At 50.6% G+C, this 27932-nt stretch overlaps 1 long non-coding RNA gene across 1 annotated transcript; it reads left to right on the top strand.

Moving 5' to 3' along the window:
- The first annotated feature begins 22560 nt into the window (after positions 1-22560).
- LOC120941735 lies at positions 22561-26200 on the top strand. The gene is made up of 3 exons (XR_005749583.1): positions 22561-22784; positions 24004-24066; positions 25755-26200. It is a non-coding gene; the product is annotated as an uncharacterized LOC120941735 (long non-coding RNA).
- The last annotated feature ends 1732 nt before the right edge of the window (positions 26201-27932 follow it).

Below are 27932 nucleotides of genomic sequence, written 5' to 3'. Positions count from 1 at the left end.
AGACACCAGGCAGCGCCGGCCTCTAGCAACCAGTCCCGGAAATGTAGTTATTAGTTAGTAGGGGGTGGCTGTGTCCTCTACTTCATTCCGGGACACTGTATTGTCCCGGAATGAAGGAGTCCGGGACCAGGGACAGACATGTCAATTGCGGGACAGTCCCGGGCAATCCGGGACACTTGGGCACCCTAGTTGGTGGGGGGGGTTGGTTGGGCTTTTGTTTGCGCCCCCCAAAAAAATGGAGAACCAGCCGGCACTGAATACAACCCCCCCCCCCCAGGGACTCACCTTTCCTCCATCCTGCTGCTTCTTTCCAGGCTTTGCCTTCTCATCACCATCAGATGGGGTCACCAGCAGCACACAGACCACGAGACCCCCCAAGATCAGCAGAGTCCTCATAACTGATCCTCACCCCGATCCTCACTACAGCAACAAGACAGAAAGACGTACAATATGTGTGACCCCCACCCTCCGTATACCTCACAGTGCTGAGAGCAGTTCTTATATACACCACCTTTACCCTCCCCCTCCTTTCTGGGACTTTCCGGCCGTGGGATCCAAACCTACAGGTGAGTCAGAAACATTCCCTATTCTACTGTCACATCTTTTTTTGTCTTTTAATGATGATATTTAATTATTTCCTGGAAATGTATTGTAGCTTCCTCCTAGGTAGGTGCTAGGAATTGCATAAGTTAGACAGTGCCTTGAAAAAGTATTCATACCCCTTGAAATTCCCCACATGTTCTCATGTTACAACCAAAAACGTAAATGTATTTTATTGATGGACCAACACAAAGGGGCTGATTTACCAAGCCTTTACTCCATGACTCATGGAGTAAAAGCAGGAGTAGCAGCCGTTTTGCCATTTACTAAAGAAATACGCTGCTAGTGCAGTGTATTTCCCTAGTTACTAATGTGCTCCGTGCGCCCAGGAGAGGGTGCATTGTGCTCCACTATAACCTGGTGCACGGCACATTGAAATGTAAATATCGGGGGTTCGGGCGGGAGTTTATTAGGGGGGAGGTGGGGGGATGCAGGGGAAGTGAAGTGACATGTGTTTGAAAGTGTTTGGCGGGCCGAATTGAAAGGGAAAGTGTTTTTTGAAAACAGATCCCCGTACGCTTGCACAGTGCGCTTGAACCTCGGGAGGTTCATTTGCATACTGGGCATGCGTACAGGGAAATTTCAGGGATTCCCGTGCGCCTTATCAGTACGCCGAGAAAATCTTGGTAAATACCAAGCGGTGTACCCGTGATTGCGCTGCGTGACGCGGCGCACGGGAATCTCCGACCTGTTTTCAGCCTGCGCTGACCATGAAGGGGAACTCCGCACCAAATTTCAAACTTGAAACCGGCGCGGGTCCCCCTCCAGGGGTACATTAGGCTCTTAGGCTTGGTCTGGAACGTGAGGGGTTAAACCCGCGCCGATGGTTCCCCCTCAGATCCAAACCAAGCCCTCATCCCAGGCACGCAGTCTGGCCCGGACAGGAATGGGGGTGGGGACGAGCGAGCGCCCCCCCCTCCTGAGCCGTACCAGACCGCATGCCCTCAACATGGGGGAGTGTGTGCTGTGGGGGAGGGGGGCACTGCCCCCCCACCCCACAGCACTCTTGTCCCCATGTCGATAGGGACAAGAGCCTCTTCCCGACAACCCTTGCCATTGGTTGTCGGGGTATGCGGGCGGGGGCTAATCGGAATCTGCGAGCCCCCTTTAATAAGGGGGCCCCCAGATGCCGGCCCCCCACCCTATGTGAATGAGTATGGGGTACATCGTACCTCTACCCATTCACCTGGGGGGAAAATTTAGAGTAAAAAAAAAACACCACACAGAATAAAATTATTTATTAATCAGCTCCGGATCCCCCCCTTTCTTCTTTAGCTCTTTCACAAGGGGGGGTTTCTTCTTTCCCGATCTTCCGCCGGGACCCTGGGCTTCGGTGATTTCTGCCGGGGGAGGGCGCCATCCCTCGGTCCTCTCCGGAGCCTTCCGCCGGGGGCCCCCACCCCATTTAAGCTCTTTTACATTAGGGGGGGGCATCCGGACTTCGGCGAGTTCTGCCAGGGGATGGCGCCTATCCCCCGGTCTTTCCGGTGCCTTCCGCCAGGGTTCCGGTCTTGTTCGTCTTCTGCCGGGGGTGCGCCAACTCCCTGGTCTTTTCTCTGCTCCCTCTTCTGCTTGGCTCCCCTGCGGAGCCAGGGCTTTCTTTCCGCTTCTTTCTTCTCTGTTCCCTCTTCTGCCTGTCTCCTCCGGGAGCTCAGCGCTTTCTTTCCGCTGTCTTCTCCCTTCTCTCCCATTGGATGTTGACACGACGAGGTTCCGCGCTGACATGCCGTGTGAGCGGCGGGCATCGACTTATATAGGGCAATGCCACCATGTGACCTCAACCCATGTGACATCATATTCCCTGGGCATGATGGGAATGTGATGTCACATGGGTTGAGGTCACATGGTGGCATTGCCCTATATAAGTCAATGCCCATCGCTCACACGGCATTCCAGCGCGGAACCTCGTCGTGTCAATATCGAATGGAAGAGAAGGGAGAAGACAGCAGAGACAAGCCCTGAGCTCCCGGAGGAGACAGGCAGAAGCGGAAGGCACCGCAGAAGCCCGGAGGGTGGCGCCCTCCGGCGGAAGAAAGCCCTGTGCTCCGCGGAGGAGACAGGCAGAAGCGGAAGGCACCGCAGAAGCCCGGAGGGTGGCGCCCTCCGGCGGAAGAAAGCCCTGTGCTCCGCGGAGGAGACAGGCAGAAGCGGAAGGCACCGCAGAAGCCCGCGGGTGTCGCCCCCCGGCGGAAAACACCGTAGAAGCCCGGAGCCCTCCCACATAGGCAAGGAGCCTCATGGCGAAGGGGGCTCCGGCAGAAAACACCCCGGGGGGGCTACAGCAGCACCCCCCGGCAGAAAACTACGAAGCCCGGAGCCCTCCCACATAGGCAAGGAGCCTCATGGCGAAGGGGGTCCCGGCGGAAGACGGCGAAGCCCGGGGCCTAATGGGGTGGTGGTGGGGGGCCCCGGCAGAAGACCCCCAGCTGACTAATAAATTAATGTGTGTGTGGTGTTTTATTTATTTAAATTTTTTTCCCCCCATGTGAATGGGTAGGGGTACAATGTACCCCATACTCATTCACATAGGGTGGGGGCCGGAATCTGAGGGCCATCTTATTAAAGGGGCCTCTCAGATTCTGATAAGCCCCCCGCCCACATACCCCGACAACCAACGGCCAGGGTTGTCTGGAAGAGGCTCTTGTCCCTATCGACATGGGGACAAGAGTGCTTTGGGGTGGGGGGGCAGTGCCCCCCTCCCCCACAGCACACACTCCCCCATGTTGAGGGCATGCGGTCTGGTACGGCTCAGGAGGGGGGGGGCGCTCGCTCGTCCCCGCCCCCATTCCTGTCCGGTCAGACTGCGTGCCTGGGATAAGGGCTTGGTCTGGATCTTGGGGGGGGACCCCACGCTGGTTTTCGGCGCGGGTTTAACCTCTTATGTTCCAGACCAAGTCTAAGAGCCTGGTATGCACCTGGAGGGGAACCCACATTTTTTTTTTTATTTGGTCTGGAGATTTTTATTTTAAAAACTACGACAAAATTTAACATATAAACAAAATAACATAAAACAAACGACAATCACAATACCACCACAAACTATTACCACCGACCTCCACCCTCCAAGAAAATAACTGCAAAGAAAGAAAAATAACATTAGAACGGGTATTTACAACAGGCTCACTGGTACAAGAAAAAGTCTTTATAGTCCATCATAAAAGCTTGTCCAGATCATTGCCAACAAAAATAACAAAACCAACTTAAAAACGGCTCACTGGTACAGTAGGGAAATATTAAAGTCCATAAAAAACACTACTGTCCAGATCATCGCCAACCCACAACACACCCCACCACCATAACAACAAATACCTACAACCCACGTATGAGCGAGAACATGATAATCAGACATGTCTGTAGCCTTATTTCAAAAATAAACTATAAACAAAATCTAAGGGGGGTATGAAAGGAAAGTTGCCCCTACCCATGGAGAGGGGCAGGGTCATGGCCTAAGGGGGCTGGAAGAGGAACCCCCTCCATAAATGGGCACACCTCTCAGGCCCGACCCTGCTCCTTTCCAGATCCCGCACCTTCACCAACTCCCGAAAGATATCGCCCACCACGTCATGCACAGACAGGATTTTGTCCCTAGTGGACACCAAACACCGAGCGTGCCAAGTGTAGTAAAGCACAACTACGCTGACTAAATAAAGTGACGATAACTGAAAACCCCTGCGGACCCCGAAGTCACCATACACCCGCTCAGCATAGGTCAGGGCCGGAAGGCGGGGGTAGCCAATGGCACCCCCTACCCCCGTAAGAACCTCCATGTTGAAGGGACATTGGACCAGAAAATGGTCCATGGTCTCCAATGTCCCTCCACATTCCCGTCGGGGACAGCCCCTGCTGGGACAGCTAAAGAGCTGATAGCCTGCTCGACTTCAGCTACCGAGATCTCTTCTGTCAGAGAGTCAGGAAGGTCAGACCCCACTTCCAGCGGGGTCTCATCAAGGAATACCCTGACTTTCTCCATGTCTAGAGGACGCTTCTTCAGGAGGTCCGAAAAGTGGTCTCTGACGACACCCAGGATCCCCGATCTGGACCGGACCAGAGATCCCGAGGCATCCTTCAGGCCATGTACGACCTTCGAACTCGCCGCCTCACCACAGCTCCTGTAGGGATCAGGAGAGATAAACTTCCCATAATCCCTCTCAAAAACCAGGGAGGCGAGACGGTCATACTGACACTCCTTCATCTGCGCCTTCAGACCGGATATCTGTTCCCGAGAGCCCCCAGAGGACACCAGGCGGTCAAGCTGCCTGCGTAGTCTCTGGTAGGCCTGGTACCTGGAAGCTGCCCTGTACCCAGAGATTTCCCGGAAAAAGTCGCCAGACCTCTTTTTAACTACTTCCCACCACTCAAGGCGGGAGCAGTTGCCCTCAAGGAGCGAGGTCTGGTCCAGGAAGAAAACCTCATAGGCTTCCCTAACCTCAGGATCCTCCAGTAGCGACCCATTCAGGCGCCACAAACCCCTCCCTTTCTGAGGAGCGTCGGCGACATTCAGGGCCACAGATACCATACAGTGATCAGAGAACTCCACCGACTGCAGCTCTGGAGCCGAGCAAGCAGAGTCCCCCCTTTAAAAAAATCTAATCTACTCTTAGAACTACCTCGGGAAAATGTGAAACCAGTGAGGTTGGGGAGGTGATGAACGTGCACATCCACCAACCCGGCCTCCCTCACTACGCTATTCAAAAAAGTACTATCATATCCCAGAGGGTTGGCGGCACCTGCCCGGTCTTTGGGCCTAGTGATCATATTGAAGTCACCACCAAAGATCACCTGCTGGGATGTAAAAAGATAAGGCTTAACCGCCGTAAGGAGGCTCTTCCTCTCCCTCTTGGTTTGAGGCCCATAAAAATTAATGAGCCGGAGGAACCGCCCCCTCACGACAGCGTCCACCACCAGACATCTACCAATCTCCACTTCAATCACTCGCCGGCAAGCCACCGAACCAGTCTTAAAAAGGACCGCAACACCACTGCAGGGCTCGGCCGCAAGAGACCAGAGGGAGGGCCCACATCTCCACTCCCTCTTTGCTAGATGCATCTCTGCCACAGATGTCAGCTAGGTCTCCTGCAAAAACAAAATGTCAGCTTCAACACGGCTGAGAAAATCAAAGGCCATAAAACGAGCTCCTGCAGAACGAATACTTGCGACATTAATGGTTCGCGGGCGGTCACTTCCGGGTGCCGAGCACTGGATGGGAGCTGGCCACATCCCCCTTCCCTGAAAAGGGATTGGTTCCCACTGGGGAATGTGGCCTCAGCTGCTCCTCCCCCAGCAGCCGGCGCCATCTTGGTCACACTACACACCAGCTGTTTGCCTGAAGCTGACTTTGTTATTATACCTCCACCATGCACCTGCCCCTCTCTCGGTGACATAGCAGCTGCAGGAGCAGTCCCTGACACTTTCACTGCCAGATCATCCCGCTCTACTGCACGCTGAGGGGTCATGGAGGCCGGAACATGGTGGGCCCCAGCTGTGGCAGCGTGACCATCCTGAGGGAGCCTGGGCATGCTGACCCGAAGACACCGGGGGGGTACCTTCGGCGGCGCCTGGGCCCTGCGGCCTCCTGGATCACTGGGCTCCCCTGTCATAGCCAACCCCCCAGCCCCTTTTTTCACGGACCGAGGGATCGGCTCTCGGGAGCCCTCCCCAGGTTTTATGGCCTTACTGGGCCCTGCACCACCAGAGCTTCCACCCCCCCACTACACCCAGGCTCTCCTGACTTCCCCGGCTGCTTGGAGGTTTGGGACCCCGACCGCCCGCTGCTCCTCCTTGCCGCCTGAGTTCCTTCCTGGCTGGCCTGCTGGAGGGTCTTCCTGAGCTCCTCAAGGAAAGCAACTTCTCCAGCCCCACGTTCACAAAATCCCCCAAGGTAGTCCCAAATCTCTTTCACCTGCAGCCGGAGGGTGTTAATGGCCTCCCTGTACTCCGACCTCTTACTGCTAGAGCACCTGTCCCTCTTGTCCCTCAGGCCTGCGAGAGCTGACATTTTTTCCACGCAGGCCTGGGCTATCTTAACCAGCAGGGACTTGATCTTATCACACCTCTTCCTGGCTTTGGCCTCAGTCTCACCTGGTAGAATGGCGGTCCAGTCCGAGAGACCCTCCTGGGTGCCCAGGAAGAGGCGGTCATCCCTGCTGATCTTCGTCTGGCTGGAGGAGGGCAGGTGCTGCTGGTTACTCCGAAGGCCGGATGCTGGTCCTTCACCTGGGCTGAGGGAGGCCATCCCTCCCCTCTTCCGGGACCAGGGGCTGGGGGCTGGGGCTGGAGGCTGGTCCTAGGTGGCTGGATCCTCTGGAACACAGGAGCTCTGGAAGACAGGTCTTCTCTCTACTCCAGCAGGAAGTGGAATGACCAAAGTGGGAGGAGCTGGAAGCTTTTTGGTCTGGAGGTTTTTTATTTTAGAGACTACGACATTATATACAGAAAGACAATACATAGGTTATACTTTACCAAACAATAAACAGTACTTACAACTTAAACTTAATACATCAAAACAGGCTTACAACAAAATGATTACTTTAGTATATTAAATTTATTCAGCATTTACCTCCATGTTGGGGTCTTCATCTGAAGGACCCACAACCACTGTGTCCAGCACTAAAAATGTATTGTGCAAGGACACAGGGTTAGAAGGAGGGGGACCAGGTCCCAGACCAGCACAGAGATCCGAGTCTGAATCTGAAATGGGACAAGCACCCAGAGATACCCCTTCATCCATACCATCCATACAGAATTCCTCATCCAGATAGAACTCTTCATCCCCACATTGTGAGGAGGCAAGGGATGGGGCAGAGGATGGGGCAGGGGATGGGGCAGGGGATGGGGCAGGGGATGGGGCAGGGGATGGGGTCCAGGTAGGAATGGGCCGCGAACCACCATCTAATGGGTGGAGCACCACCACAGGTACACGTACCATTTTGGGTTTCTTTACTTGCCCACTTAGATCCATACCACCCTGAATTTGTTTAACAGGCTCAACAGAACTTATAACTTGGGGTGCAGGTACCTTGAATACCTCCTGAGGTACCTCTGTGACAGGCTGTTTCTCCCCTGGCACCCCAGGACCTAGTGCCTCTAACCCCAAGGGAGGATTTTTGTTTCTTTCTCTCCTCAACCTAGGAGCAGAACTCTTGGGGTCCCTGGTTCCTGAAGCCGGCCCACAACTTGTGGATGGTCCCGGGACCCCAGAACCAACCACAAACCCCTGGTGTTGAGCACTTTGGCCAGCAGCCGGCAGCGGTGGGACTGTCACCCCCACTGAGGGCACTGGGCCCACAGGAGAAGTGACCCCCTCCTCAGGTGCCCTAAAAGCTGCAGGGCAACGGCTGAAGGGGTGCCCCATGACCCCGCACAGATTACATTGAATCCGGGTGCACCCCTCCGCCCTATGCCCAACCTCATTACATTTAGAGCAACGTGTGGCAGTACACTCCGCACTAAAGTGCAAAGGGCTACCACATTTGAAGCACAGCTTCGGTTGCCCCAAATAAAAAGCCACCAGTCTATCCCGCCCAATGTATCCGGAGGCTGGAACATGGGTAACAGTTGAACCTACCCTCCTGAGTTTGACAGGGACAAACCATGCCCCCGTCCAGATCCCCTTGGAATCCAACTCCTTTTTTGGGGGGGCCATGACCTGCCCATACCTCCCCAACCATGTTGTTATATCCTCCGCTGGCACAGACTCATTGCGGACCATAACCGTTATTTTCTTAACGTCATCCTGACGGGACAAGGGGGTTGCCTTAAAAGGCTTCCAGGCCGGACGATTTTTCACTACCTCCAACTTAGAGAGGAAGCTCTCCATCAGGGTGGCAGTTGAAAAACTTATGTCATACTCCGGGGAGCCCGCGGGGTGAATAATGGCAAAAATGTCTGCCACCCCAAAACCCAGGGCCAGCACCATATCCACCACCGCATCCCTCCCCGGAGCACGATCTTGGACACATAGACCACCCTGCCAGCGCAGCTGCACCACATTGCTGCGTTTTCTCTCTACAGCCGCAGCGCGAGTGGCAGCTGGCACCGTGCCCGTAAAGGCCATGGTACCATGCTGGGCATAAAACCGCCTAAGCTGCACTCTGTCACCAGCGACATCTGCAAAAGACATGCCTGTTTTCAAGGCAGACACAACTTGGGCCTCTTGAGACCCACTAATCTGGCGGGGAGGGGGGGTAGGGGAAGCAAAGGGGACAGGGGGGGCAGGGAGGGCAGCAGGAACGGGAGAGACAACTGGGGGCACAACAGGGAGTATAACAGGTGGGGTACCTTCATTCATCAAAACATTATTTACACTATTTACATCACCACCTAATACATTATTGTCCATACCCTGGTCACCCCCGGGAGCAGCAGGCATATCAGGTGCACCAGAGCCAGGAGTACCCCAGGCCACCAAAGGCGCCCCCGCACTGCCCACTGAACCCCCCTGGGATTGATCCAGTCCATTTTGTTGGTTAACCCCGGAGGGGACCGCTGCAACATGAGATGTCAAACTGTCCATGGACACACCACCAACACCCTGGTCCACTTTAGGCGGCTCACCCTCCAGCTGTCTGATGTAATTGACGGCAAGACTTGAGCCTGGTGATACACCCTGCTCATACTCACCCCACTCACCAAGCTGGGGGGTCATCGCCGCAGCTGAACATGTCAAAGCTGGGACTCACGGGGTGGGGACACACAGGGGGGGGACACAGGGGGGGGGACACAGGGGGCAACTTCACTGGGGGGACAGCACCTGGCTGTGTAAGTTCCATTTCTGGGGATCTTGCTGTCACCGCAGCCACTACACCAGACAGTTCATGTGGAACCTCCACAACTGCAACCACCGCCGGATCGGGTCTCTCACCTCCCGCTGTGACCTCCATCGCGGCTCCCTCATCCTCCATCACGGCACCTCCGTCCTCCATACACGCTGTAGCAGCAGCAGCACCTCCGTCCATCACACACGCTGCAGACACTTCCTGGTTGGGAATACTCGCGGCACTCGCGGGACTCCCGCGAACGGGAACAGTGCCACCTAGCGGCTGAGACATGACGGAGGTCCCGGCCTGGGAGCCCCGTCTGACGGCCTGGCTGCCGTTGTCATGGGCAACCATGATCCGCCTGTTAAACTCAACCATCTCAGGAGTTGCAACACCAGCAGACTTGCCAAGTCCATTCAGTAAGGTGGTGTACTCAACAGTAATACCCCTTAGGATTTGGATACTTGACCGAAATCCTTTCCTCCGGTTTTTGTTGACTGAGTCTCTGGTGCTCCTCAGCCGGGCCAGGTCAGCATGCACTGCCTCCAGATAGATCACCACCTTCTCCATTAAGCCATACACAGCCTGGATCCTAAGATCCCTTTCATTTGCATCTTCCCCCGACATGTTTGCAAGCCAACAAAATTTCTCTTGGGTCTGCAGGTACATTACTTCAATCTTGCTCGGCTTTAGGTCATCCAACAACACTGAAATCTTGTGCGGGCCTCCAGGCCCACTCTCCACCGGCAAAGACTTAACCACGGCCTGGGGATAGGAGCCATCCCCTGGGCTTGAAGCCTCCATTGCTTCCTGGATCTCCAGGAGCTCCAGCAGCAGGTCCTCACACCAACGGAATTACCGCGGTTTGGTCTGGAGATTTTTTTATTTAAAGACACGACATTAAAAGCCAAGCCCCAATTGGCTACAAACGGAGTAACATAATTATGTCATTACAACATTAATACATCAACACCCCACAAACTTACTTACTCTATAAAAGAAAACAAAGTCTTCACAACAAAAAACTCCAACTCATTAAAATCACAATATTAACAATTACCCAATATTACCAAATACTCTAGAAACATCAACACTTTTAATTACTTCATACATTTTTTTTTTCTTTTTTTCTTTTTCTCTTTTTCCTTTCTTTATATATATATATATATATATATATATATATATATATATATATATATATATATATATATATATATATATATATATATATATATATATATATAAATGTTATTTACCCTTAATACACCAAACTTTACTCAACCTCCATGTTGGGGTCTCCATCTGAGGGACCCGCAACTGCAGTGTCCAACACAAGAAATTTATTGTGCATGGACACTGGGTTAGGAGGAGGGGGACCAGGACCACAACCAGCACCAGACACTGAAGTCTGTTTTTTCTTGCCCTTCCCCTTGACAGATTCCCACTCAACCTCTCGACTCTTATCCCTCCTCCTCTTTTCCCCCCGAGATTCCCCAGGAGCATCAGAGAGATCAGAGGAATCAGAGGAATCGGAATCTATTGTTGTATTGTTGTACACATCCGAATTTGACTCAGAAAAAAGATTGCGACCACCATCAAAGGAAAAATCCTCATCCTCATACTCTGAAGGTGCAGGAGATGGACCAGGGGATGAAATGGAGGATGGGGCAGAGGATGGAACAGGAGATGGGGCAGGGGATGGAGTCCAAGTAGGAATGAGCTGTGAACCACCATCCAAAGGATGGAGCACCACCACAGGCACACGCTTTACCTTTTTATGATGCTTAACAGGCTCAACAGAACTCAAAACTTGGGGTGTAGGTACCTTGAAAACCCCCTGAGGTACCTCTTTAACAAGCTGCCCCTCCCCTGGTATCCCAGAACTGGACTCCTCTGACCGCAACTGACCAGCAGCTGGTTGAGGTAGAACTGTCAGCACTGGGCCTACAGGAGAGTCACTCTGACCAGCAGCTGGTTGAGATGGAACTAACAGCACTGGGCCTACAGGAGAATCGATCTTTTCCTCGGGTGACCTAAAAGCCGCAGAGCAACGACTGAAGGGGTGCCCCAAGACTCCGCACAAATTGCATCGAATCCGGGTACACCCCTCCACCCTGTGCCCCACCTCATCACACCTAGAGCAACGTGTGGCAGCACACTCCGCACTAAAGTGCAAAGGGCTGCCACATTTGAAGCATAGCTTCGGTTGCCCCAGATAGAAAGCCACCAGCCTATCACTCCCAATGTACCCAGAGGCTGGGACATGGGTGACAGTTGACCCGATTCTTCGGAGTTTGACAGGGACAAACCATGCCCCCGTCCAAATCCCCTTAGAACCCAACTCCTTCTTTGGGGGGCCATAACCTGCCCAAACCTCCCCAGCCATGTTGTAATGTCTTCCGCGGGCACGGATTCATTGCGGACCATGACTGTAACTTTTTTAACGTCATCCTGGCGGGACAAGGGGGTTGCCTTAAAAGGCTTCCAGGCAGGACGATTTTTAACTACTTCCAATTTAGTAAGGAAGCTCTCCATCAGAGTTGCTGTACAAAAACTGATATCATACTCCGGGGAGCCCGCGGGGTGAATAACGGCAAATATATCTGCCACCCTGAAACCCAGGGCAAGCACCATATCCACCACCGCACTCCTCCCCGAAGCACGATCTGAAATACATAAACCACCCTGCCAACGCAGCTGCACCACATTGCGGCGCCTCCTCTCTACCGCCGCAGCACGGGCAGCAGCCGGCACAGTGCCCGTGAAAGCCATAGTGCCATGCTGGGCATAAAATCGCCCAAGCTGCACCCTATCCCCAGCAACATCTGCAAATGACATACCAGTTCTTAAAGCCGACACCACTTGGGCCTCTTGAGACCCACTAATCTGGGGGGGGAGGTGGGGTAGGGGAAACAAAAGGAACAGGGGGGGCAGGGAGGGCAGCAGGAACGGGAGAGACAGCAGGGGGCACAACAGGGAGAACAACATGAGGGGCACCATTATCCACCAAAACATTATCAGCATTTATCATGACATTGTCCATATTGCTCTGGTCACCCACGGGAGCCGCAGGAACACTGGACATACCAGTACTACCCCCAGCCACCAAAGGTGCCCCAACACCAACCCCCTGAGATTGAACTTGTCCATTTTGTTGGTTAACCCCAGAGGGGACCACTGGAACATCAGATGACAAATTGTCCATGATGACAACATCCACACCCTGAACCACTTTACACGGCTCACCCTCTATCTGCCTGATATAATTGATGGCAAGACTTGAGCTTGGTGATACACCCTGCTCGCACTCACCCCACTCACTGGGCAGAGGGGTCACTGCCGCAGCCGAACACATCAAGGCTGGGGAGGGTGGGGACACAGGGGGCAACTCCACTAGGGGAACAACAGGGGAGGGGGACACAGGGAGCAACTCCACTGGGGGGACAGCACCTGGCTGTGTAAGTTCCGTTTTTGGGGACACAGCAGCCGCTGCACCAGACAGTCCATGCGGGACCTCCACCACTGTAACCACCGCCGGATCGGGTCTCTCACCTCCCGCCATGACCTCCATCTCGGCTCCCTCAGCTCTCTCGTCCTCCATCGCGGCACCTCCGACCTCCATACACGCAGCAGCAGCAGCAGCACCTCCGTCCATCACAAACACTTCCTGGTTAGACTCACTCGCGGCACTCGCGGGAACAGCGCCACCTAGCGGCCGAGACGCAACGGAGGTCCCGGCCCGGGAACCCCGTCTAACGGCCTGACTGCCGTTTCCATGGGCAACCACAATCCGCTGATTGAAGTCAATTATCTCAGGAGTGACAGTACCTGCAGACTTGACAAGTCCATTTAGTAGGGCAGTGTACTCAACTGAAACATCCCTCAGGGTTTGGATGTTCGGCCGAAAGCCTTTCCTGCGGTTCTTATTAACAGAGTCTCTAGCACTCCTCAGTCGGGCCAGCTCAGCAGATACAGCCTCCAGATACACCACCACTTTCTCCATAAGGCAATACATGGCTTGAATCCTGAGGTCTCTCTTGCTGACATCTTCCCCCGGCTGTGCTGCAAGCCAACAGACTTTCTCCTGGGAATGCAGATAGATTACTTCAACTCTACTTGGCTTTAGTCCTTCCAACAATACTGAGATCTTATGTGGGCCTCCAGGCCCACTCTCCACCGGCAAAACCTGAGACATTGACTGGGGATTTGAGCCATCCCCTGGGCTTGAAGCCTCCATAGCCTCTGGGATCTCCAGGAGCTCTCAGCACCGGTTTGGTCTGGAGCTCTCCTTCATGCACAGCGATCTGTCATTTCCCCATGTCAGTCCCACCCCCCCTTCAGTTAGAACACACCCAGGGAACATATTTAACCCCTCCCTCGCACCTAGTGTTAACCCCTTCCCTGCCAGTGGCATTTTTATAGTAAGCAATGCAATTTGATAGCACTGATCGCTAGAAAAATGCCAATGGTTCCAGAAAAGTGTCCGATGTGTCCGCCATAATGTCGCAGTACCGATAAAAAAATCGCTGATCGCCGCAATAACTAGTTAAAAATAAAAATTAACAAAAATGCCATATTTTGTAGACGCTATAACTTTTGCCAAAACCAATTAATAAATGCTATTTGCGATTTTTTGGAACCAAAAAGATGTAGAATATGTATCGGCCTAAACTGAGGGATTTTTTATTTTTTAGAATATATATTTTTGGGGATATTTATTATAGCAAAAAGTCAAAAAAAAAATTTTTTTAAATTGTCGCTCTATTTTTGGTTATAGCTCTAAAAAAGAAAAAACCGCAGAGGTGATCAAATACCACCAAAATAAAGCTCTCTTTGTGGGAAAAAAAAAGGTTGCCAATTTTGTTTGGGAGCCACAACGCACGACTGCGCAATAATTTTTGGCCCAAAAAAAAACACGGTCCATGAATTAAAAAATAACAAAACAGTAAAGTTAGCCCAATTTTTGGTGATAATATGAAAGATGATGTTACACCGAGTAAATAGATACCTTACATGTCACGCTTTACTATTGAAAAAACTCATGAAATGGGGTCAAAATTCAGTACTTTAAAATCCCCATAGGCGACCTTTTTTTTTTTCAGGTTACCAGTTTATAGCTACAGAGAAAGTCTAGTGCTAAAAGTATTACTCTCGCTCTAACGCACTCGTCAATACCTCACATGTGTGGTTTGAACGGTGTTTACATATGTGGGCGGGACTTACGCAAGTCTCATGCCATTGCAGCTTTGTTCCTACATGTGTGATGAAATGAGTCTGCTCAGACACTTAGAAAAAAATTTCCTTTCTTTTTAAAAGGTGAAAATCACTTGGATGCTCATAGAAGCTTGGTTGGGTTAATACCAGGTCACCCAAACTAGAGACTGAAATTTGTTCATGTGATTTCAATTGCTTCATTACTAGCACATGTTATAAAAAGCGTGGATCGGTCAGTCCTCAGCTGCCCACATAGGGGCAGGCAGGCATGCTGTTGCTAAACAGAAATGTGTTTTTTTGCATGTTTAATTTTATTTTGCCAATGGTTTTTGTTTATTTTTAAATGATGTTCACTTTGATGTATTTGTCTCTGCGGCCTTATTTTGAAAAAAATTTGTGAAGATGTTGCGACGTTAAACCTATGTTTATTTTGATTTTTGAAATGTATTTTTGTTTGTGTGTTTGTTTGTCTTTTTTTGCTTTCCTTGTTTTGTTGACCAATAAAAATTACTTTAAAGTTTTGTTTTTTGTTAGGCCCCTTTCACATTGAGGAGTTTTTCAGGCGGTACAGCGCTAAAAATAGCGCTGCTATCGCGCCTGAAAAACTCCTTCACTGCAGACTCAATGTGAAAGCCCGAGGGCTTTCACACTGAGGCGATGCGCTGGCGGGAGACAAAAAAATCTCCTGTCAGCAGCATCTTTGGAGCGGTGAGAAGAGCGGCATGTATACCGCTCCTTCACCGCTCCTTCCCATTGAAAACAATGGGAAACCGCGGCAATACCGCCCGCAATGCGCCTCTATAGAGGCGCATTGCGGGCGGTATTAACTCTTTATCAGCCGCTAGCGGGGGTTAATACCGCACCGCTAGCGGCTGATACCCGCGGCAATTCCGGCGGTATAGCGCCGCTATTTTTAGCGCCGTTATACCGCCACCGCAGCTCCCGCCCCAGTCTGAAAGGGGCCTTACTTTTTCATGCTACATATTTTGACAGCTGCAGCTGAAATAGGTTTGGGCCTAACAAATTATGTGTGATTTTTGTCTAAGCTTCTTTCCTGGTGTGTAATCATGAAATGTTTGCCATGTTTAATCTCGAGGAAATTAAAGACAAAGTGGTAAGTATTTTCTTTTTTCTGCAGTGGTCCTCAGCCCTCAAGTACCCCCGACAGGACATGTTTTGTGGATTTCTCTTATCAAGAATAGCTGTCCAGACTGTCTTTTAAAGCACATGTGCAAGATGAAGGAAAACCTGCAAACATGGCCTGTTGGGGGGGGGGGGGTTGCTATTGGTGGACAGGCTTGACGTGCTGATTTACAGCACTGTGCTTAAATCTAGCGCAAGGCAATCCTATTCTAATTGTGGGTGTTTGAGGGAAGCCAAGTGAGTGTTAGAACCCCTGCTTGTGTTTTTTTTTTTTGGTTGAGCTTTGTGTCCCTTTTCTTAAAATTGGCTTCACTTCCTGTCACACAGCTGAACAGGAAGTGAGGTTAAAACCCTACCAGTGTCATTTCTTGGGGACACAGGTCAATCTAACTAGTGTCCCCATTAAGCAAATTGCACTCCAGCACTGCTGTGTACACCCCAAATCATGGGTCTTCAAACTACGGCCTTCCAGTTGTTCAGGAACTACAATTCCCATCATGCCTAGTCATGTCTGTGAATGTCAGTGCATTACAAGGCCTCATGGGATGTGTAGTTCTACAACAGCTGGAGGGCCGTAGTTTGGGGATCCCTGCCCCAAATGATTATTTAGTTTGGGGTTTAGTAAAGGCAAAGCCACTCTGCAGTACAAGCGTAGTTGCTGAAAATCAGAGAGGAAGCACTGATGGTTTTAACATCCAATCCTGTAGAAGCAAAGTTGTTTTGTTTTCTTCCTTGCTTTGCACTTGTAGTGCAAAGTGGATTTGCCTTTAGTCAATGGACCCCAAAGTCCAAGATCCCTAATAATTTGGGGTGTACACCGCAAAATGCTAGAGTGCAATTTACATAATGGGAAACTATTTAGATTGATCTCTGTGTCCCCAAGAAAAGATATTAGTAAGGTTTTACCCTCACTTCCTGTTTGGCTATGTGACAGGAAGTGAATGAATTTGAATTAGAAAGGGTGAAGACACCTCACAAATGTTGTCACTATCAGGGGTGCAGACATCCCCCCAAAAAATGAGCAGATAATACTTATTTGCAAATTACTAATTTTTTAGTTAACATTGGGTGGTGTTTGTGGGTGGTCCTAACACACACATTCCTACATATTAGCAACGCTGTATCCTGGCCTATTGGCATGGTTATATTTTCTTAGGGCTCTCAATAAAACTCTCTGAAATTTGTGCTTAAACTAGAACTATAATCAACACTTTTTATTTTCTTTAATTTTGGATAGAGTGAGAGAGGGTTATAGACCCTGTCAGTTTATTTTATATTATCTGTGTCCAATTGGGGAGATTTGCCTTCACTTCCTGCCCCATAGCCAAACAGGAAGTGAGAGAAAAACTTTGCAAATTAAGGGAGTCCAGGGATTAAGGGAGTCCAGTAACTCCCCCCCCCCCCAGAACTAGTGTGTGTGTGTGCCCTGAAAATTCCTGGGCGGGTCATACAAAAACAGGGTGTGGCTTTGACAGGAAGGGGTGGGTCATTTTTCTATTAGGAGGTGCAGAAATGTAGTCAGGCCTAGGGCAGCACACAACCAAAATATACTACTGCATATTAGGGCTTATTTAGACCGGATCCGATGTACAGCATGTTTTTATATTGTGGGAGGAAACCCACGCAGGCACAGGGAGAACATGCAAACTCCATGCAGATGGTGTCACGGGCGGGATTCGAACCAGCGACCCTTTTGCTGCTAGGTCAAAGTGCTATACACTACACCACTGTGCTGAACGAACATGATTGCAGCTGAAAGCATGAGATCTTTTTTGTATTTCCAATACCATGCTTTCCAGCCTTATTGACCCCGCCTCTCTCCATAAAGAGGACCTGTCACACACTAGTCCTATTACAAAGGATATTTACATTCCTTGTAATAGGAAGAAAAGTGATCCGAAATCAAAAAAAGTCACAAAAAAGTGAAAGAAGAAAAATATGAGCTAAAAAACACAAAAAAATAAACGGCCCTGTCCCTAGAAGCTCGCACTCAGAAGCAAATATGCATGTAAGTCCCGCCCACATATGTAAACACCATTCAAACCACACATGTGAGGTATTGACGCGTGCGTTAGAGCGAGAGCAATAATTCTAGCCCTAGACCTCCTCTGTAACTCTGAACTGGTCACCTGTAAAAAAAAAATCAAGCATCGCCTATGGATATTTTTATGTCCCGAAGTTTGGCGCCATTCCATGAGTGTGTACAATATTAAAGCGTGACAAGTTAGGTATCTATTTACTCGGTGTAACATCATCTTTAACATTATCCATAAAAATTGGGCTAACTTTACTGTTTTTTTTTTTTTTAATTCATGAACCGTGTTTTTTTTTTGGGCCAAAAAAAAGGCGTTAGAATAATTATTGCGCAAATGCCGTTGGAAATCAAATAAAAAATGTCCGCCACTTTATTCCCTAGGGTGTCTGCTAAAAAAATATATATAATGTTTGGGGGTCCTGAGTAATTTCCCAGGAACAAAATATAATTTTTACATGAAGGAGAGAAGTGCCAGAATAGGCGCGGTATGGAAGTGGTTAAAGTGAAATAATAAAAGTGAAATATTCCTTTAAATTTCATACAGGGGGGGAGGGGGTACACGCATGTTTCCCGTGCTTAGAACTGTCCCTGTACAAGATGTCATTTCTGAAGTGAAAAAAAAGTAAGTTTAAAGTACTCATGGCTATAAAGAATACAGGCGTTGCTCATTAAAACTAAAAAACAAAAAAAAAAAAAATGTATGGGGGTCCCCCCAAATTAAATTACCAGGCCCTTCAGGTCTGGAATGGATATTAAGGGGAACCCCGCCGTAAAAAAAAAAAAAAAAAATGGCGTGGGGTCCCCCCAAATATCCATACCAGCCCTTCAGGTCTGGTGTGGATTTTAAGGGGAACTCCACCCCAAATTTAAAAACAAAAATGGCGTGGAGTCCCCCTAAAAATCCACACCAGACCCGTTATCCGAGCATGTTAACCTGGCCGGCCGCAGAAAAGAGGGGGGGACAGAGTGCGGCCCCCCCCTCTCCTGAACCGTACCAGGCCACATGCCCTCAACATGGGGAGGATGTCCCCATATTGATGGGGACAAGGGCCTCATCCCCACAACCCTTGCCCGGTGGTTGTGGGGGTCTGCGGGCGGGGGGCTTATCGGAATCTGGAAGACCCCTTTAACAAAGGGGACCCCCAGATCCTGCTTCCCCCTGTGTGAAATGGTAATGGGGTACATTGTACCCCTACCATTTTACAAAAAAAAAGTGACAAAAGTGTGAAAAATGACAGTAGCCGGTTTTTGACAATTCCTTTAATAAAATCTTCTTTCCGCGGGTCCTTCTTCTTCTTTCATTCGGGTTTCTTCCTCTGCTTCTTTCTTGGGTCTCCTCATCCACATCTTGCCGTCTTGCCGTCTTCTCCTATCTTCTTCTCTGTCCGTCGACCTTCTCGGCCTGCATCTTCTTCATCTTCTGGGCGCTGCGCTTGAAATTGTAGATCCCGCCGTGTTCCCGCTCCTGGGACCCGCCCCCCTCTGACGCCACAGGTTAACTCATCAGCAAGTCCGCGTGTGGCATATGTGCGTCAGAGGGGGGCGGGGTCACATGAGTGTGACACGGCGGGAACTTCAATTGGAAGCTGCGGCGGCTTCTTCTCCGGACGGTGCGATTGAAATTGAATTCCCCCGCCGTGTGACGCTCTGTGACCCCGCCCCCCTCTGACGCACATGACCTTCTAAGGAGTTTACTTGTGGTGTCAGAGGGGGGCGGGTCCCAGGAGCGGAACACGGCGGCCAATTCAAATTCAAGCGCTGGGTCCGGGGAAGAAAAAGATGTGGACGAGAAGGCTGGCGGACCGAGAAGAAGACAGGAGAAGACACAAGATGCGGACGAGGAGGCCGACGGAAGGAGAAGAAGATAGGAGAAGACTCCGGGCAGACGACAAGGCTGAAGGATGGACGGAGAAGAAGATGGGAGAAGACAGCGGGCAAGATGTGGACGAGAAGGCTGAAGGACGGACGGAGAAGATAGAAGAACACGTCGGACTCGGGCAAGATGTGGACGAGAAGACCCAAGAAAGAAGCAGCGGAAGAAACCCGAATGGAAGAAGAAAAGAAGATTTTAATAAAAGATTTGTCAGAAACCGGCTACTGTCATTTTCAACACTTTTGACATTTTTTTGGGGTGAAATGGTAGAGGTACAATGTACCCCATTACCAATTCACATAGGGGGGGGCCAGGATCTAGGGGTCCCCTTTGTTAAAGGGGTCTTCCAGATTCTGATAAGCCCCCCGCCCGCAGACCCCCACAACCACCGGGCAAGGGTTGTGGGTAGGGTTGTCCCGATACCACTTTTTTAGGACCGAGTACAAGTACCGATACTTTTTTTCAAGTAGTCGCCGATACCGAATACCGATACTTTTTTTAAAATGTGTCCCCAAATGCAGCGATGTCCCCCCACAGATGCAGCCATGTATCCCCCCATCCAGCCATTGTCACCCCCCATGCAGCCATTGTCACCCCCCATCCAGCCAGCGTCACCCCCCATCCAGCCAGCGTCACCCCCCATCCAGCCAGCGTCACCCCCCATCCAGCCAGCGTCACCCCCCATCCAGCCATCGTCTCCCCCCAACCAGCCATTGTCTCCCCCCATGCAGCAATGTATCCCCCCATCCAGCCATTGTCACCCCCCATCCAGCAATGTATTCCCCCAGCCATTGTCACCCCCCATGCAGCCATTGTCACCCCCCATCCAGCCATTGTCACCCCCCATCCAGCAATGTATTCCCCCAGCCATTTTCACCCCCCATGCAGCCAGCGTCACCCCCCATGCAGCCAGCGTCACCCCCCATCCAGCCAGCGTCACCCCCCATCCAGCCAGCGTCACCCCCCATGCAGCCAGCGTCACCCCCCATCCAGCCAGCGTCACCCCCCATCCAGCCATTGTCACCCCCCATCCAGCAATGTATTCCCCCAGCCATTGTCACCCCCCATGCAGCCATTGTCACCCCCCATGCAGCCAGCGTCACCCCCCATGCAGCCAGCGTCACCCCCCATGCAGCCAGCGTCACCCCCCATGCAGCCAGCGTCACCCCCCATGCAGCCAGCGTCACCCCCCATCCAGCCAGCGTCACCCCCCATCCAGCCAGCGTCACCCCCCATGCAGCCAGCGTCACCCCCCATCCAGCCAGCGTCCCCCCATCCAGCCAGCGTCTCCCCCCATCCAGCGTCTCCCCCCATCCAGCCAGCGTCCCCCCATCCAGCCAGCGTCTCCCCCCATCTAGCGTCTCCCCCCATCCAGCGTCTCCCCCCATCCAGCCATGTCACGCTTACCTGCATCCCCGCTGCCGCCGACTCTGTAATACGGGCGGGAACATTACAACTTTGAATCTCTGTTATGATTGGCGCCGCGCTGCGTATAGACACTCCCCCTCGCTCGGGATTGGACAGTTCACCCGAGCGAGGGGGAGTGTCTATGCGTGGTGCGAATCATTACAGCTATTCAAAGCTGTAATGTTCCCGCCCGTATTACAGAGTCGGCGGCAGCGGGGATGCGGCGAATGGCGTCGGATTACGGCGTTTCGTGGCGGCTGGCGGCGTTCGGCGGCGGGCGGCGGCGGCGGTCGGCGGCAAGTATTCTATTTATGTATCGGGGCGGGGTATCGGCGTCTGAGTACCGCCGAAAAAACTCGGAATCGGTCCCGATACCGATACTAGTATCGGTATCGGGACAACCCTAGTTGTGGGGATGAGGCCCTTGTCCCCATCAACATGGGGACATCCTCCCCATGTTGAGGGCATGTGGCCTGGTACGGTTCAGGAGAGGGGGGGGCCACACTCTGTCCCCCCCTCTTTTCTGCGGCCGGCCAGGTTAACGTGCTCGGATAAGGGTCTGGTGTGGATTTTTAGGGGGACTCCACGCCATTTTTTTTTTTAAATTTGCCGGGAACCGCACGTCTTTTTTTTTTTTACGGCGGGGTTCCCCTTGATATACATATCAGACCTGAAGGGCCTGGTAATTTAATTTGGGGGAACCCCTAAACATTTTTTTTTGTTTTATGAATTAATCCTGTCAGAATTGTCAGAGCCGACAATTCATTATAGCCGCGTGTGAATTTTAAATGGCTTTTTTTCCTTCTGAATGTCACTTTGTGCAGGGGCAGTTCTAAGTGCGGGAAAAATGCGCTATTTCACATGCTGACATTACACCCCCCCTAGGTACGAAATTTAAAGGAATATTTCACTTTTATTGTTTCACTTTAAGAATTATTAATTTCACTGCTCCCGAAAAAACGGCCGTTTTAAAAAATAAAAAAAAACATTGATACATGTTCCCTGGGGCAGGACTGAGGTCCCCAAACACTTTTTACGACAAAACTTGCAGATTAGCCTTTAAAATGAACACTTTTGATTTCTCCCATAGACTTCTATAGGGAGATCGGCGCGGCTTTACATATTACTTTCAATGCGCCGGCTGCTACGCTGGTTCATGCGCCTAATAAAGGCTTCACCCGGAGTACTAATTAACGCATGAACCAGCGCAGCGCACAGAGCATAGTAAATCAGCCCCTATGTGTTGGTCCATCACATAAAATCCCAATAAAATACATTTAAGTTTTTGGGTGTAACATGAGAAAATGTGGGAAATTTCAAGGGGTATGAATACTTTTTCAAGGCACTGTCTATCTAACTTATGTAATTCCTAGCACCTACCTAGGAGGAAGCTACGACACATTTCCAGGAAATAATCATATATCATCGGTAAAACACAAAAGACGATGTAACAGTAGAACAGGGAAGGATTCTGACTCATCTGTAGGTTTGGATCCCGTAGCCGGAAAGTCCCAGGAAGAGGGAAGGGGGGGAGGGTAAAGGTGGTGTATATAAGAACTGCTGTGAGGTATACGGAGGGTGAGGGTCACACATTGTACGTCTTTCTGTCTTGTTGCTGTAGTGAGGATCGGGGTGAGGATCAGTTATGAGGTCTCTGCTGATTTTGGGGGGTCTCGTCTGTGTGCTGCTGGTGACCCCATCTGATGGTGATTAGAAGGCAAAGCCTGGAAAGAAGCAGCAGGATGGAGGAGGAGAGGTGAGTTCCCAGGGGGGGGCTGTATGCAGTGGCGGCTGGTGCTCAAAAAAACTGCAGCACTACTCCATGTACATTCCTTCTGTACGAGGGATCCAGCGGGGGTGAGGATGGGGAAACATCGAATGTTCTTCAGGTGTTTTCTCTTTGGGACGAATGTTCTTATGAATATAAATTATATAAATCAGCGGGCGCCGCCCCTCACCTGAGGATGGAATCGGGACTAATAGATTATGAATAGTCACTGATAACAACGTAATACTAGTAGATGAGCCACAGGAGTGCTGGAAATAATAATTCCCCATAGACTGGTGATGATGATGATGATCCCATAGACTGGTGATGATGAAGATCCCATAGACTGGTGATGATGATGATGATCCCATAGACTGGTGAGGATGATGATGATCCCATAGACTGGTGATGGTGATGATGATGATGAAGATCCCATAGACTGATGATGATGATGATGATCCCATAGACTGGTGATGATGATCCCATAGACTGGTGATTGTGATGATGATCCCATAGACTGGTGATGATGATGATGGTGATCCCATAGACTGGTGATGATGATGATGATGATCCCATAGACTGGTGATGATGATGATGATGAAGATCCTATAGACTGGTGATGATGATCCCATAGACTGGTGATGATGATGAAGATCCCATAGACTGGTGATGATGGTGATGATGATGAAGATCCCATAGACTGGTGATGATAATGATCCCATAGACTGGTGATGATGATGAAGATCCTATAGACTGGTGATGACGGTTGCGAGGGATGAGCTTGGTCTTTGGTGTGAACATTGGTTGGTTCAGACAGAACTTTGTTGCCCAGACATTCATCTGAACGCCACAATCTCTTACCCGTCTGGTGGGACTGGAGCGTCATGTATTCCCCTATCACTGTACTGTGTATGACATCTTCCTTCCTGTCAATGCTGGTGAAGGAAGCCGGAGGAGGTAGCAGAGTCTCTCTATGACCAACCTCAGTGATCCCAAGGTACAGCTCCTGTCAGATGGGCTCTGTACACCGTTTCTGAGGACGGCTCCATTCACAGACATTGATGGGTGACCTGGCCGCCATAGTTGTAGACAAAGATCTTTACACATTTTCTATAAATAGACCCGTCATGTCTGTGGGGTCGTCTGCCGCCATCTTCTGACACGTCCGTCACTTTACTAATACCGATCATCTCTTCTCTCTCCACAGCGCTGTCCGGGATCCGGTCCATTTGTCGGGCCTCCATCCAATCACATCACCGACGATGATCAGGTAATCGGGATTCTATGTGTTATTCCTGGGGGGGGGGACATCAGGAAATTCTCTCCCCTCAGAGTGATATTTCATTGTCTAGTAAAAATGCCCCTCCCCCAACACATTCCCCCAGAATATGACTTCCTCAGGAGCGGTGTCTGGGTGACTTTATATCCAATATATAAGGGGCACTTTTTAGATCTAAAGTTGCAGCGGCTGCCCATCCATTAAGGGTGTAAGGGGCATGCCTTCCCTATCCATCGTCCCCACCCCCCATATCCATGCGTCCGGCCCCTTTCAGGATGCTGGATTCATGGATCCCAATGGGTGGGAGGGGGGTTTTATAGGAAGCACCTGATTAGACCCGGAGGCTCTAATAGGCTTCTAAATAGGGTGGGCTCAGGCCTCGTACACACGACCGAGGAACTCGACGTGCCAAACACATCGAGTTCCTCGGCCAGTTCAGCCCTGAAGCCGCCGAGGAGCTCGGCGGGCCGAGAGCTCCCATAGAACAACGAGAAAATAGAGAACATGTTCTCTATTTTCTCGACGAGTTCCTCGGCGGCTCCATCGGGCCGAAAGTGTACACACGACAGAGTTTCTCGGCAGAATCCGGCTCTGACCGAGTTTCTCGCCGAATTCTGCCGAGAAACTCTGTCGTGTGTACGAGGCCTCAGGGGCACTGAGAATGCGCTCAGAGTCCACCCATGTGTGCAGGAATAGCGAATGAATATTCCCTATTCTTACACTGAATCGCCTATCTGCCAATCAGGAAGCGCGGGGCTGAGACCCGTTTCCCGATTGGCCGAAAGGAGAAGCGTTCTGATTGACTGTTGAGAAGGAGGGAGGAGATGGAAGCCACCAAGCAGGGGAAGGAGAAGCTACTCGTGATGCCCACTATGAAATAAGGTGATGCCCGTGGAGGAGAGTCGGGGAGGCGCCCGTCATGGATGAGATAAGTGCACCGACCAATCTATTCCAACCCGACGGGGGGAGGGGCATGTGCAGTGCGGGATTCGCATCAGTTCCTGTGCCTTTGCCGCACCGCATCACAATCGCATTCCATTCATGCGAACCTAGCGGGTGTTCAGTTAACGACACCCCCAAAAAATGGCATGGGAAAACGCAGTGCTATTGGTTGAATCGGATCACACACCCAAGCGATCCGATTCCAGTGCGAAAAAAAAATGAAAGTGTCTGCACCTTTCCTGCGGGTACGCTGCGGTTCGAGACCCATACGAAAGGAATGGGCTCAAATCGCACTGCGGGGGAATGCGGTGCGATTCCTGTCCAAATTACATCTGGTTCCCCACAATAGTGAAAGTGAAAGCTAGAAGCTGATTGGTTGCCATGCACAGCTGCTCCAGATTTTTGCTGCTCCAGTCTTAGTAAACTCCCCTCAATGTGTCCATTGCGCCCCCTGGAGGCGGGTACAGGAGCCATACTGGAGGCAGGGTCTTGGCGTATCGGTCATTACTCCCAATGACCCCGAGCCCCTCCCGTCCTGTCATCAGACCCTCCCATGTGTGTGCGGTGATCACCGTGCCACCAGGTGACAGGAACATCATTGGATATAAGATAATGATATATCTGTGGAGGGGGGAGGGGATGGAGGGATCGGTATGGCGATTCCCATTGTAGAAGAAAAGCCGGTCCTGCCTGGTCCTTGTCATCACCGAATGATAAATCTGTGTTTTATTCTGTAGAAGAAGTCGATGGATTCCGGAGATCTGACAACTCCAACAAGACCCAGCAAGAGGACCATAAAGAAGACCACCGCACAACTCCTGTGCTGCCGATGGCCGAGAAGGGAGCCTTGCAGGGTAAGAGAATGGAGGTGACACTTTGGGGTCTATTTATAAAAGAATCTCCATAACTATTCATCCAGCACTACTCCATGTACATTCCTTCTGTACGAGGGATCCAGCGGGGGTGAGGATCGGGAAACATCGAATGTTCTTCAGGAGTTTTCTCTTTGGGACGAATGTTCTTATGAATATAAATGATATAAATCAGCGGGCGCCGCCCCTCACCTGAGGATGGAATGAGGACTAATAGATTATGAATAGTCAGCACTGATAACAACGTATTACTAGTAGATGAGCCACAGAAGTGCTGGAAATAATAATCTCCGGACTGGTGATGATGATGATGATCCCATAGACTGGTGATGATGATGATCCCATAGACTGGTGATGGTGATGATGAATCCATAGACTGGTGATGATAATGAGGATCCCATAGACTGGTGATGATGATGATGATGATGATGATGAAGATCCCATAGACTGGTGATGATGATGAAGATCCTATAGACTGGTGATGATGATGATCCCATAGACTGGTGATGATGATCCCATAGACTGGTGATGATGATGATCCCATAGACTGGTGATGATGATCCCATAGACTGGTGATGATGATGATCCCATAGACTGGTGATGATGATCCCATAGACTGGTGATGATGATGATCCCATAGACTGGTGATGATGATGATGATCCCATAGACTGGTGATGATGATGATGATCCCATAGACTGGTGATGATGATGAATATCCCATAGATTGGTGATGATGATGAAGATCCCATAGAGTGGTGATGATGATGAAGATCCCATAGACTGGTGATGATGATTGCGAGGGATGAGCTTGGTCTTTGGTGTGAACATTGGTTGGTTCAGACAGAACTTTGCTTGTCTAGACATTTATCTGAACGCCCCAATCTCTTACCCATCTGGAGGGACCGGATCATCATGTATTCCCCTATCACTGTACTGTGTATGACATCTTCCTTCCTGTCAATGGTGGTGAAGGAAGCCGGAGGAGGTAGCAGAGTCTCTTCATGACCAACCTCAGTGATCCCAAGGTACAGCTCCTGTCAGATGGGCTCTGTACACCGTGTCTGAGGACGGCTCCATTCACAGACATTGATGGGTGCCCTGGCCACCAGAGGGGCTGGGAAGTTTCCTGATTTGCCCCATTCTCACAACAAGTGGTTAACTTGCCCAGAACGAATGTACACGAGATTTTGCTGGAGGAATATCTGTACACATTTTCTATAAATAGACCCGTCATGTCTGTGGGGTCGTCTGCCGCCATCTTCTGACACGTCCGTCACTTTACTAATACCGATCATCTCTTCTCTCTCCACAGCGCTGTCCGGTATCAGGTTCATTTGTTGGGCCTCCATCCAATCACATCACTGATAATGATCAGGTAATTGGGGTGGGGACATCAGGAAATTCTGCCCCTCCCCCTCATTGTCTAGTAGACTGACCCCTTTATACATCCCTACCTACTACTTCCTGTACAACCTGTGACCCCTGGCAGGAGATTTCTCTTCACTTCCTGTCCCAGATCCACAACAGGAAGTCACAGGATGCCGGGAATATGCAGTTGTCGTAGGACACGCCCTCCAAACCGTCCATGATGTCCAAATCCTGTATTTACCAAAAATTACCAGCAGGAAAAAAAAGAATAGTCAAACATTCCCATAGACCAGTGTTTCACAATTCCAGTCCTCAGGCCCCCCCAACAGGTCAGGTTTTCAGGATTTCCATTATTTTGCACAGGTGATTTCATCAGTTTCACTGCCTTAGCAATCACCACAGCCTTTTCATCTGAGGGAAATCCTGAAAACCTGACCTGTTGGGGGGGCCTGAGGACTGGAATTGAGAAACACTGCCATAGACACACTCGCCACAATAGTGAAAGTGAAAGCTAGAAGCTGATTGGTTGCTATGTACAGATGTTTCAGATTTTGGTTTCTCCAGTTTTAGTAAATTTCCCTCAACGTGTCCATTGCGCCCCCTTGAGGCGGGTACAGGAGACAAACTGACAAACTGGGGGCGGGGTCTTGGCATACTGGTCATTGCTCCCAATG

The sequence above is a fragment of the Rana temporaria genome, chromosome 5 (assembly GCF_905171775.1).
Source record: "Rana temporaria chromosome 5, aRanTem1.1, whole genome shotgun sequence".
In the NCBI taxonomy this organism is placed as follows: Eukaryota; Metazoa; Chordata; class Amphibia; order Anura; family Ranidae; genus Rana; species Rana temporaria.
The sequence above is the reverse complement of the archived record's forward strand: the minus strand, read 5'-3'. Positions and strand labels throughout refer to the sequence as shown.